At 37.8% G+C, this 13,631-nt stretch overlaps 1 protein-coding gene across 6 annotated transcripts in view; it reads left to right on the top strand.

Moving 5' to 3' along the window:
• The window catches only part of Brcc3 (BRCA1/BRCA2-containing complex subunit 3), a 117,852-nt gene that overhangs the window by 49,530 nt on the left and 54,691 nt on the right, over positions 1 to 13,631 (top strand). The gene's annotated exons all lie outside the window — the stretch shown is intronic.

Here is a 13,631-nt window from a genome sequence, read left to right on the forward strand (position 1 = left end):
GGAATCTTAAATGGTCTTATTAATAAAATCAAACCTGGAGCCAGGTATTGGGGTGAATGCTGGAAGATCAGAGAAGCAGAACAAGCCACAGCTACCTCAAATCTCCAGTTCCTCAGCTGATCCCGTTTCCTCAGACTGGAAGCCTATGAGTCCTTATCCAAATGAATCTCAGCTGAACTGCTTCTTGAAAGCCTGAATGCTTAACCAGGCAAAAGCTTCTAGTTTCTGGTCTTCACACCTGAAATACCTTTCTGCCTTCTGCCCTCACTTCCTGGGATTAAAGGCTCACTTCTTGGGATTAAAGGTGTGAGTCACCATGCCTGGCTATTTCCAGTGTGACCTTGAACTCACAGAGATCCATGCCTCTAGAAGGCTAGGATTAAAGGTGTGAGTGCCACCATTTTCTAGCCTCTGTATCTAGTGGCTATTCTGTTCTCTGACCCCAGATAAGTTTATTAGGGTGCACAATATTTTGGGGAACACAATACCACCACAGGATCCACTCCACTGTGGATAGTGATATCCTTTGGCTGGTGGTCCTGGGTGCTATAAGAAAGCAAGCTGAGCAAGCCAATAAGCAGCATTCCTCCATGATTACTGCATCAGTTCTTGCCCTGACCTTTATGATCGACTACAATACCTTAGGGTTTCTATTGCTGTGAAGAGACACCATAACCAGGGCAATGCTTATAAAGGAAAACATTTAATTGGGTGGCTTACAGTTTCAGAGGTTTAATCCATTATCATCATAGTGGAACATGGTGCTGGGAAGGAGCTAAGAGTTAACACATCTTGATCCACAGGCAACAGAAAGTAAACTGAACTACTGGGCATGACTTGAGCATGCATGAGACTTCAAAGCCTGCCTCCACAGTGATACACTTCCTCCAACAAGGTCATACCTACTTCAACAAAGCCACACTCCCATTAGTGCCACTCTCTATGAGCTTATGGGGGGCAATTACATCCAAACTACCACAGTCATGGTGTTTTATCACAGCAATATAAACTCTTAACTAAGACAGTTGGGGATGTAGCTCAGTGGTAGTGCACTTGCCTAAAGTGAAAAGCTCTGGATTTGATCACATACTGAAGGAAAATAAGGTAAAAACTGAAGACAATGTTTTTAAAAGGAAGAAAATAGACAATTGGAGATGAAAAGTATAAGTGAAATGAAAATTACATTTGAGAAACAATAGTGGACTTAAACATTCAGAAGAATAATTAAACTTGAAGGGTCAGTGTGTTAACTTTACACTTGTGTGGCAAAAAATACTGATAAAATCACTTTAATGGAGGAAAGGTTTATTTTTGTTCCTAATTTCAGTTGCTTGGATCCATTGCATTTAGAGCCACAATAAGGCAAAAACTCATGGTAGAACACAGCTGATCACCTCAGGATGACCAGGAAGAAAAGAAAGAGAGGAAAGTTCCAAAGACTAAAAATATCCTTCAAGAGCTATTCCATGACCTAATTCCTCCAACAAAGTCCACCTTCTGAATTTGCTACCACCTGTCAATATCTATTAAATTATGCATCTATAAATATATTGATCCATACATGATTAATCGCTCTTTTTATATAATTTATTTTTATTTTATGTGCATTGGTGTTTTGCCTGCATGTCTGTCTGTGTCACCAGATCTTGGAGTTATAGACAGGTGTGAGCTGCCATGTGGGTGCTGGGAATTGAACCCAGGTCCTCTGGAAGAGCAGCCAGTGCTCTTAGCCACTAAGCCACCTCTCCAGTCCCTGATTAATCACTCTTGTGGCACAATTGGCATCATGATCCAAACATCTTCCAATGATCCCACCTCCGAACAATGCTGCATTAAAGATCAGACCTCTACTACATGAACTTTTCAGAGTAATTTAAAGTCCAAATCATGGCAATATATCACATGAGTTTGAAAATATGAAAGAAAAAACAATGAATAAATGTTGGGGATATTTGATCACACTATGAACCCTGAATTTGCATTTGTGTTAATTAAATAAAATTAACCTTTGGTTAGAAGGGTAAGTTAGCAACTAGTTGACAGAAAGTAATCATAAAGCATCTGAGGGCATCTGGAAGAGATAAAGAGGTGCACCAGAAGTAGTAGGGAGGGATTTTGAGTGGTGAGGCTTGTTCTGTTTTGGTGGATCAAAAGGATGGGTTTTTTGGGAGATGCCAACAAGGAGAGAAGGTTAGCTATGTGCTATTCAACCTCTCTGAGCTAGCAGGTTTTCACCCCAGCCTTTGAGTCTCGAGTTTTATTTATAAATAGAATGATAGAGAGATTTAATTAAAGCTACCTTTTGCTATGGAATAATCCTTTTGTACACTGTGAAGATTTGCTAATTGCATTGGTTTAATAAAAGCTGATTGGCTGGTAGCCAGGAATTATAGGCAGGACAACCAAAGTAGGAGAATGATGGGAAGAAGAAGGGTGGAGTCAGGTGAGATGCCAGCCAGTCATCAAGGAAGCAGGATGTGTAGAAAATGAGGTAACAAGCTATGAGCCACATAGAAAAGCATAGATAAGAAATATGGGTTAATTTAAACGTAAGAGTTAGCTAGTAACAAGCCTGGGCTATTGGTTGAGCATTTATAATTTACATTAAGTCTCTGAGTCAGTTATTTGGGAAGCTGCCAGAAAGGAAAACTACAAATGGCACCCCCCACCTGGAGTAGATCCACATAAGACATGAAAAATCTTTAAAAAAAGGTTCTAACATATAAAAATGGAGCCAAATGCAGCTTTTTAGTCTCACAGTCTCATGCCAGCCACAGCACTCCCAACAGCTGCTCAAACATAAAACAAAAAATCATTATTGGCTGACTTGTGTACAATGCAAAATCTATACTTGTATTGATGCAGATATGTGTGTTACCTTTAAAAGTTTATGTATTTTCAGAGAAAGGGGACCAAACAGGTGATCCAGTATTTCAAAATGCCTCTGTTACAGTCTCCTCAAAATTCTACATCCAAAACATCTTCAAGGCTGCTGGCTGAGATGGCCCAGCCTCATACACTACTCCAGCTGGAACTTCATTATTACCCAAATTTTCTCAAGATTCCCCAAAAGATGTAAATGCCCCCAAACAACAGGAAGTAGTCTAGAAAACTATGCCCACATTCCCCAAAAAGTTGTTATGGATGTTTGTTATCATTTAAGGGAGGGTTGGTTACAAGTTACTATTGGTAATGGTCAGGAAAAAAGCTGAACAAAGGAGATTAGATTCAAAGACATCTTTCTGAAAAGAAAAAGGGGGATATAGAAATGATAGAATAAAAGGGTAGGTTATTAAACCTATGTTAATCCAAAAAACAACTATTAACCTTAAATATTTTACATTGGTATGGATTCTTGTTTATTGATACAAATTTAAAGTTAATTTCTTTATACTGTATGTGTATCTCTACTCTTGTTTAAGGTATTGTGCTTATGAAACTCATTCAAAAATGTAATGTATAGTTGGAGAGATGGCTCAGTGGTTAAGAGCACTGGCTGCTCTTCCAGGGGTCCTGAGTTCAATTCCCAGCAACCACATGGTGGCTCACAACCATCTGTAATGAGATCTGGTGCCCTCTTCTGGCCTGCAGGCAAACACAGAACACTGTATACATAATAAAAAATAAATCTTAAAAAATGTAATGTATAATTAAAAAATACAGATTAGTTAGTCATCTATACTAGACAAACTTATAGTCATGTTAGGTATGTTTTGAAGCTCTTACACAGATATATTTAGATAGATAGATGGTCTTCAAACACTTCAATAACCTAAGGCTTTTCATGACAGTGAGACATGTCTGCTCCTGTCAGCACCAATCTACTCCAGAGAAGACGATGGGCATCGAAGAAACTCCATATGGAGTTTGTTTTCTTTATGGCAAAAGCTAGCCATGTAGGCAAAGAAACTGCACTTGCCTCAATTGCTGACAGTTATTGTCCAAACCGGACCATCAGGACACAAGAAAGGCGACTGCCGAACATTGCCAAAACAAAGTAGGTCATTCAGAATTCCCTGCTTCTCAGGAAAGTCTGTCAGCTATGCTAGGCCTGTAGGCCATAGCTGGATGCCTCAACATTGCAAAGGAACTTTGGGTGACTGTTCAGGAAGCCTGATGTCTATGTCATTAGGTAACATTTCATCCTTCTGGGGTCTTTGATGGAGTTGAAGACTAGAGAGTTATAGTTTTCCCTAGTTATGATAGAAGGTAAATTAGGTACAAAACTTTGGAGTCACAAAAACAAGATAAATAATAGAATATTTTCTCTAATTTTGTCAAATATAAATGGACTGGATTCCACTAGTTTGGCTATTTGTCCCTGTGCTTTTTCCAATCACGGTCTCAATATCTCTTGCTCATACAATCCCTCCTCTCTCTCTCTCTCGACAATTGGCTTCCTGGAGCTCCACCTGGGGCTTGGCCATGGATCTCTGCATCTGCTTCCATCAGTCACTGGATGAGAGTTCTGTCATGACAGTTAGGGTGTTCGGCCATCCGATCACCAGAGTAGGTCAGCTCAGGCACTCTCTCAACCATTGCCAGTAGTATACAGTGGAGGTATCTTTGTGGATTTCTGGGGACCTCTCTAGCACTCTGCTTCCTATTCTCATGGGGTCTTCATTTATCATGGAATCTCTTTGCTTATTCTCCCACTCTGTTCCTGATCCAGCTGGTACCTCCCGCTCCCCTAAGCTCTCTTTGCCCTCCATTACCTCCAACCCCCAGTTTGCTCATGTAGATCTCATCCATTTCTCTGTCATTGGGCAATCCCTGTGTCTTTCTTAGGGTCCTCTTTACTAGGTAGCCTCCCTGGAGTTGTGAGTTGCAGTCTGGTTATCCTTTGCTTTACATCTAGTATCCACTTATGAGTGAGTACATACCATCTTTGTCTTTCCGAGTCTGGGTTACCTTACTCAGGATGATATTTTCTAGTTCCATCCATTTGCCTTCAAACCTCATGATGTCATTGTTTTTCTCTGCTGAGTAGTACTCCACTGTGTATATGTACCACATTTTATTTATCCATTCTTCAGTTGAGGGTCATCTAGGCTGTTTCCAGGTTCTGGCTATTACAAATAATGCTGCTATGAACATAGTTAGGTATGTGCCCTTGTGATATAATAGAGCATTCCTTGGGTATATGCCCAAGAGTGGTATAGTTGAGTCTTGAGGGAGGTTGATTCCCAATTTTCTAAGAAAGTGCCATATTGATTTTCAAAGTGGCTGTACAAGCTTGCATTCCAATCAACAGTGGAGGAGTGTTCCCCTTGCTCCACATCCTCTCCAACATAAGCTGTCTTCAGTGTTTTTCATCTTAGCCATTCTGACGAGTGTAAGATGGTATCTCTGAGTCGAACTAGTGGAAACACGTGAACTGTGAACCAATAGCTGAGGAGCCCCCATGGAACTGGACCAGGCCCTTTGGATAAGTGAGACAGTTGATTAGCTTGAACTGTTTAGGAGGTCCCCAGGCAGTGGAACCGCGACCTGTCCTTGGTGCATGAGCTGGCTTTTTGGAACCTAGGGCCTATGCTGCGACACTTATCTCAGCCTTGGTGTAGGGAGGAGGGGACTGGACCTGCCTCAACTGAATCTACCAGGCTGGGCTGACTCCCCAAGGGAGACCTTGCCTTGGAGGAGGTGGAAATGGAGGGTGGATTGGGGGGAAGGCTGGGGGGTTGGAGGAGGGAGGACAGAGGAATCTGTGGCTGATATGTAAAATTAAATTAATTATAAAATAATTTTTTTTAAAAATGGACTTGATATTGTAACTAATTCCTACTTAATAACTGTTTTTGTTGATATAATCTGCTATGTTAAAGTTAAAACCTTCCTTTTTAGTTAGATAAAAAGGGGGAAATTCTGTGGAATAATCTTTTTGTCACTCAGATTGGTTTAATAAAAAGCTGATTGGCTGGTAGCCAGGCAAGAATTACAGGCAGGCTAACCAAAGTACAAGAATGATGAGAAGAAGAAGGACGGAGTCAGGGGAGAGGTTAGCCAGCCACCAAGGAAGCATGATGTGTAGAAAATGAGGTAACAAGCTATGAGCCACATGGCAAAGCATAGATAAGAATTTAAATGTAAGAGTTAGTGTAACACAAATTGCTAAATGGTCTTATTAATAAAAAAAAACTAGAGCTAGATATTGGGGGTGAAAACTGAGAGATCAGAGGAATAGGACAAGCCACAGACAACCTCACTTTATCAACTCCTCAGCCTCCAGAGAGAGCTACTTCCTGTATACTCACACCTATATACCTTCTGTCTCTGCCCTCTTACTTCCTCTCTCCTCCTAGCTACATCACTTTCCTCTTTCCGTCCAGCTCTATCACTCCTGTCTGCCTGTCCAGACCTCCAAACCTCTATGGTTAACTAGCACTGGGAATAAAGGCATGTGCCACCATGCCTGGCTCTATTCCCAGTGTGGCCTTGAACTCACAGAGATCTGGGTAAATCTCTGCCTCCCGAATGCTAGGATTAAAGGTATGTGCTACCACCGCCTGACTTCTATATTTAATATAGTGGCTGGCTTTTTCCTCTGATTCCCAGATAAGCTTTATTGGGGTGCACAAATAAAATATCACCACAAGTTAGCTAGTAAAAGCCTGAGCTGTTGGCTGGGCATTTATAATTTATATTAAGTCTCCAAGTCAGTTATTTGGGAAGTGGCTGCCAGTTATTTGGGAGCAGGCAGTTGGGACAGGAAAACTCTGCCTACAACCCTTAGTGGCAGTGGCAGAGCCAGTGCCTGTGGGAAAAGAATTCCCACCAGGTTGTGGCCTGAGTGGGTAGACCACTGGCAGAGAAGCAGGCTGGTAACTGCAGAGTCGCAATTGCTGGCTGAAATAGCAGTGGATTAAGGCACAGCCACTGTGCTGAAGATAAAACAACAAATAAATACAAACAGAGCCCCAGCAACCTCTGAGATACCATTAATTATAGCAACATGCACATAATGGGAGTTCTAGGTAAGAGAAGAAGAAAGGCATAAGAAAAATGAAAACTTTCCAAATTTGAGGAAAGCTATGAATACATGCATTCAAGAAACGTAAATAAATAATAAAAGAATTCCAAGTAAAATATATCAAAAGGGATCTTCATCTAGACATTCAAAATACTTAAACACAATGAAAGAGTATCAAAAGTGTCAAAAGGGAAAATGATGTATCATATACAAGGGACCCTCAGTAAATACTCACAGATCAATTGTCATCAGAAACTACAGAGGCCAGGATGCAGTGGGATGGTACATGTACTGGGGGAAAAATATCAATGAAGAATTTTATATTTAGGAAAATTATTCTTCCAAAATGAAGATTAGAAGATATTCCCAGAAATAAAATTAGAGAGCTAGATATGATTGTCCACACTTGTAGTCCCAACTACTTGAGAGGCTGAGGAGGACTGCTTAAGTCCAGGACTTCTGAGTTATGTCAATCAGGTGTCCCTACTAAGTTCATGACATGTTTTTCTCCTACTCAGAAAACAGCTACATAAAGAAATAATTAGAGAATGTGTTTATGGACATTTACTATATGTATACATACATACAAAATATGTAATTTTATGTATAACAATAACAGCAAAAAAAGTGAGGCGTGGAATAGAGATATATTTGAACAATTTTTGTAATACCATTGAAATGATATTTGAATCAAAGCTAAAGGAGGAGATTGAGAGAGATGATTCAGAAGTTAAGAGTACTTAGTGGCCAAAAGAAGGTGGTGCATGCCTTTAATCCCAGCACTCAAGAGTCAGGCAGGCAGATCTCTGTGAGTTTGAGGTCTAATAGGGCGAGTTCCAGGACAGCCAGGTCTACACAAAGAAACCCTGTCTCAAAAACAAACAAACAAATAAAAACAAAACCAAAAAGAGTACTTAGTGTGCAATCATAAAGTTCAGATTCCAGTACCAAGCTGGGAGTGGTCCTACACAAACCTGTAACCCCAGTACTGAGGTAAGCAGACCCTGGAGGATCACTCAGGCTTGTTGCTCACTAGCCTGGCTTCAGGTTCAGTGACAAAACCTCTCTCTACAGAATAAGGCATAGAGTAATAGAGCAGGACACCTGATATCATGTGACAGGCATGAGAAACCTCTCCTCACATGTGCATATACCACACACATACATATACACATAAGCACATAAATAAGTTATTCTAAGTTGTTAATTATAGTTCCCAAGTGAAAAAGGAACTATTTTGAAAGTATAGTCAAGAAACAGAGTTAAAATGATACAGAACAAAATACCTATATAGCACAAAAGAAAGCAGTAATGAAGGAGAAAAGGTCAACAGTTATAAAAAACAGACCAAAATATTGGAACTAAATCCTAAGTTATTGGGGACTGCTGTAGCATGAATCTTAAAGAATCTTATTAATAAAATCAAACCCGAGGCCAGTTATTGGGGTCAATGCTGGAAGATCAGACAGACAGAACAAGCCACAGCTAACCTCACCTGGCCAACTTCTCAGCTGATCTTGTTTCCTCAGACTGGAAGCTTCTGTGTCCTCATCCCAATGGCTTTCAGCTGAACTGCTGCTAGAAACCTGAAAGCTTAACCAGCCAAATGCTTCTAGTTTCTGATCCTCACGCCTTATATACCTTTCTGCTTTCTACCAACACTCCCTGGGATTAAAGGCTTGCTTTCTGGGATTAAAGGCGTGATGAGTCACCATGCCTGTCTGTATCCTTGAACTCATGGATTTCTGCCTCTGGAATGCTAGGATTAAAATCGTGTGCTATCACTGCCTAACTAGTGGCTTTTCTGTTCTCTGACCCCAGATAAGTTTATTAAGGTACACAATATTTTGGGAAACACAATACCACATTTCCCCTCTTTTTGTCTAAAATTAAAAAAAGCTTATAACTAATACAAGAAAAATTATGTCAAATATACACAGTCAAGATTACATTTACGATGTCTAGTCCATTAACATTTGACAGATTCAGATAAAAACTCCATTAATATATAACAATGTCCAGTCCAGTAACATTTGATAAATTCAGACAAAAATTTTTCATTACTTATTTAAAACAAGTAATTCCTTTTTAAAAGTAGATTCCATAATCTCCCTTTTAATTTTTCATATCCATATTCTCTCTTTTTTCTTTTCATAATACATTCAGTAGTCTACCTTTTGTTATTTTTATATCTTCCCCTTTTTCTTCAGTGTAGATTCAGTGATCTACCTGAGTCCTGAGTTCAACTCCCAGCAACCACATGGTGGCTCTCAGACTGCATTAAATAAAAATAAATTAATCCAGTCAAAGTGAAGAGATTGTTAAAAATGGCTTAAAAAGCATGATCCAACTCTATGCTGTTCCCTGGGTAGACACTTACGTTCAAATAGTCTGAGTAAAAGACTGGAAAAATAAAATACAAACAACAATCATGAGAGTTGGAATGGCCAAACTAATGTTTTACACAATGTATATATTTTAAAAGTAGAGAAAATGAGAGCATTGCATAAAGTTAAACTGGCTAGTTTGTCAGGAGGATGTAAGCAATATAAATGCCTAACCACAGAGCCCAAAGTCCATGAAGCAAAAATCTTGACTCAATCAAAGGAGAAGGGGACAATTAAAAAAACAACTACTTCTGAACTTCAAAATTCTGTTTTCAATAGTACATATGACCAGGTAGAAGATCAGTAAGGAAATGGAATAATTTAACCTAACAGACAACTTGTAAGATGATCCAACAGCAAAATACACATTCTTCTCAAATGTTATGGAGCACTGTTCAGGTTAGATCATATGTTAGACCATATGACAAGCCTCAGTCAATTGAAATAATTGAAATAATAAAATGTATGTTCTCTAACTACAACTGAAAAAGAAATAATTAAGGACATTTAGAAGTTCACAAATTTATGAAAATTATAAACATTCTTAATACCTATTAGGTCAAAGAAAAATCATAAGGGAAAGTAGCAAAATATTTTGAGATAAATTAATATAAACACACTATTCTATAATTAACTTATGAAATGCAGCATAAGTGATGTCTCAGGGGAAATTTTATAGTTCTAAAAGTGTAATTTAAAAAGAGACATGATTTGAAACCAACCATCTAAGTTTTAAGGAATTGGAAAATAAAGATCAAATTAAACTCAGTGTGAGAAGAGGAAAGGTTATAATAAGGGTTAGAGTGATAATAAATGACATAGAAAAATAGGGAAAATCAATAAAAAAAATCAAACTAAAGTCCATTTTCTTAAAACATCCACAAAACCAACAATTTTTAAGTCATTCTGACCATTTAAAAAAAGAGATTCAAATTCCTAAAATTGAGAATGAAATGGTAAACTGTCAAGCTTGCAAAAAATGGAAAGGATTATTAAAGCAAACTATGAATCTCTGTATTCTACTAAATTAGATAAAAAATGAAATAAATCTTTAGAAAAACACTAAACACTGAAACTTACCCAACAAGAAATGAAAAGTCTAAATAAGACCTGCAGGAAGTAAACAGATCAATTTGGCAATTGTAAAATTTCCCACACACCATGGAAAGCCCAGGACCACACAGTTTAATTGTTAAAATTTTCCAAGTATTTGAACTAATATCAATCCTTCACAAATTCTTCCAAATCAGGAATATAAACAATCTTCAAAACTACTCAACTCATCAGTACTACTCTGACATCGAAACCAAAAAGCCAAATGCCAATATTCTTCGTGAATATAGATGCAAAAGTTTTTAACAAACTACTAGCAAACCTAACTTGTCAGAGTACAAAAATAATTGTACCACATGATCAAAGTGGACTTTTCCTAAGCATGTGTAGCTAGTTCAACAAATGTGTGTGTGTGTGTGTGTGTGTGTGTGTGTGTGTGTGTGTGTGTGTGTGTGTGTGCAGAGCCAGGTGTGGTGGCTCACATCTACAATCCTAGTATTTAGGATGCTGAAGCAAGTAGTTTATCACTAGTTTCAGGCAAGTCTGGGCTGCAGAGTAAAACTGTCAAGAAAAGAAAGATGACAATAATAACAAGGAGGAGGGAAAAAGAACAAAATTACAGGGTTAATTCAAGACATGCAGGATAAAATGATGTATAGCAATTTCCTCTGAGATAAAATCTTTCACCTTGGAGGGAAGCTTAAAACTTAGGATGTTCTAAGGTGAGGTGAGACATTTAATACTGCAGGGAAAGACATTAAGACACATGAACTAAATAACTCAGTACTTTCAGGAAGTCTCTAAAACTGATCAGATTCACCAGGCCCCTCTGAACTCAAGCATATATAAGCAGTAAGGACTGATGAGAAATACTCTTAGACAAATTGATGTGCCCAAAAGAGACCCTCTCCAACCTTTTGAGCTGGCTTCAAGTTGTGCAGTGAGTTCTAGGTTTCCAATTTTCATGAGCCACCATCCATGCTGCAGTGAGCTTTTGGTGATGCATCTGCCTTTGAGTCATTGCTATCTGAAGTGAGTAGATATTTACTCACATTTCTCCAGGAAAAAATGTCACATGATATAAGTGCATTTAACCAAAGGCAACACATTATTATAAAGAAAACATTAAACATACAAGAAAGAGAAGGAACTTCCTCAACCAGACAAAGGTTATATATGAATAACCCACAACTAACAACATACTCCGTGATTTTTAAAAAAAAAATGCTGAATGCTTTCTGAATAAAATCAGTATCAAGACAAAGCCATCTATTCCTGCCACTTCTACCAACATTATATTGGAGATTCTAACCATGAAAATTGGGAAAAAGAAAGATAAATAAGAACTTCTAAGAACTGGAAAAGGTACAAAACCATGTTCTTTGTTTATATATTATTTATGTCTTGATACATAGCCTAGGCTGTCCTATAACTCAGTTTATAGCCCAGGTTGTCCTCAAACTCATCATCCTCCTGCCTTTGCCTCTTGAGTGCTGGGATTATAGCTGTGTTCTACCACACCAAACTATTAGAGTTAATAAATGAGCTCTTTAAAGTTGCACAAGCCAGAAGCATGGTTCAATGAATAAAGGTGCCTGCCACCAACTAAGCCTGATGCCCCGAGTTAAAGCCTAGGAAAAAACATGACAGAAAAAGAAAATTGGCTTCCATAAGTTTTCTTCTGAGCTCCACATAGATACTACAGCACTCTTGTGCCTACACACACACACACACACACACACACACACACACTACATTAAGTAAAAACATGAAGAGCAGGATTTAAAACTAAGACACAAAAATCAGCAGTAGGTCTATATGTTAATAATGATTAATCTGAAAATAAAACTGCATCCATTTATGGTAAAATAAAAAATTACTTAGGCACCGCTTTGACTGTAGAATATATATATATATATATATATATATATATATGTATATATATGGCATATATAAGGCTCATATATATATGACATATATAAGGCTCCTATAAATTATCTTTTGAGCTCCACAAGTGCACCATGGTATGCATGTGTGTGTCTGTGTACATAATAAATAAATGTAAAATTTTAGATGTATCATAGACTTACATATATGCATTAAAACTGTAAAACTCCTGCAAAAATAAGAATGTATGTTCATAACATTGAATTAGGCAAAGAATACAGCACTAAAAGCATAAGTAACAAGGAAAATGGATAAATTGGGTTTTATCAAATAAACTCTTATTTTAATAATCACTATCAAGAAAGTGAAAAAGCAATCAAAAATGGAAATGAAAATTATATATCTCAGGGGCCATGAATCCATAATATATAGGCATCTTATAACTTATGAATAAAGAGACAAGAATCAATTCATAGTCTGGGGGTTAGGGTAGCTTAACAGTAGAACAATTGTCTACTATGTGCAAGGCCCTGGATTGTATCCCCAGCACCTCAAAAATATAAATAAATAAATTAAATTAAAATAGACAAAAGACTGAAAGTGAGTAGTAGTCAAACAAATATGTGCACATTAATCAAGAGTTCAAAGGCAAAACAGACCAAATGTCCATTAGTAGATGAATGAAACACAAATTTTATGATCTATGCAGGAAGCAGAATATTAAATTAAATATTAAAAAGTTTAAATGAAGTACTACCTGCTACAGCGTAAATGATCTTTTTTTTTGTGTGTGTTTTTTGTTTTTTGTTTTGTCGAGACAGCGTTTCTCTGTGTAGCTTTGCGCCTTTCCTGGAACTTGCTTTGGAGACCAGGCTGTCCTCAAACTCACAAAGATCTGCCTGCCTCTGCCTCCCGAGTGCTTTAAATATATTTTTCTCAGTGAAAATGCTGGTCACAAAGGGTCATATATTTATGATTCCACACCTATGAACTGTCCAAGACAGCACATTTTGCTTCTAAAAAGCAAAATTAGCATTATTTGCCATCAAAATCAAAACTAGTAGGTATAGGAAGAAGCAGAAAAATGTGATTATACATAAGGAAAAAATTACATTAATCAAAACATACAAAAATATCAAAAATGATAGAATTAGCAAATGAACATTTAATTTTTTTGAGATTTTATTTATCTTTATTTTATGTGTGTGTTTGCCTAAATGTAAGTCTGTGCATCATGCACCTGTTGTGCCCAATGAGGCCAGAAATTCATAATGGATCCCTTGGTACTTTACAGTTGAGAGCCACCATGACTGGGAATTGAGCACAGGTCCTCT

This window comes from Peromyscus californicus, unplaced genomic scaffold (genome assembly GCF_007827085.1).
Source record: "Peromyscus californicus insignis strain IS unplaced genomic scaffold, ASM782708v3 Scaffold_10__1_contigs__length_136768540, whole genome shotgun sequence".
Taxonomy (NCBI): Eukaryota; Metazoa; Chordata; class Mammalia; order Rodentia; family Cricetidae; genus Peromyscus; species Peromyscus californicus.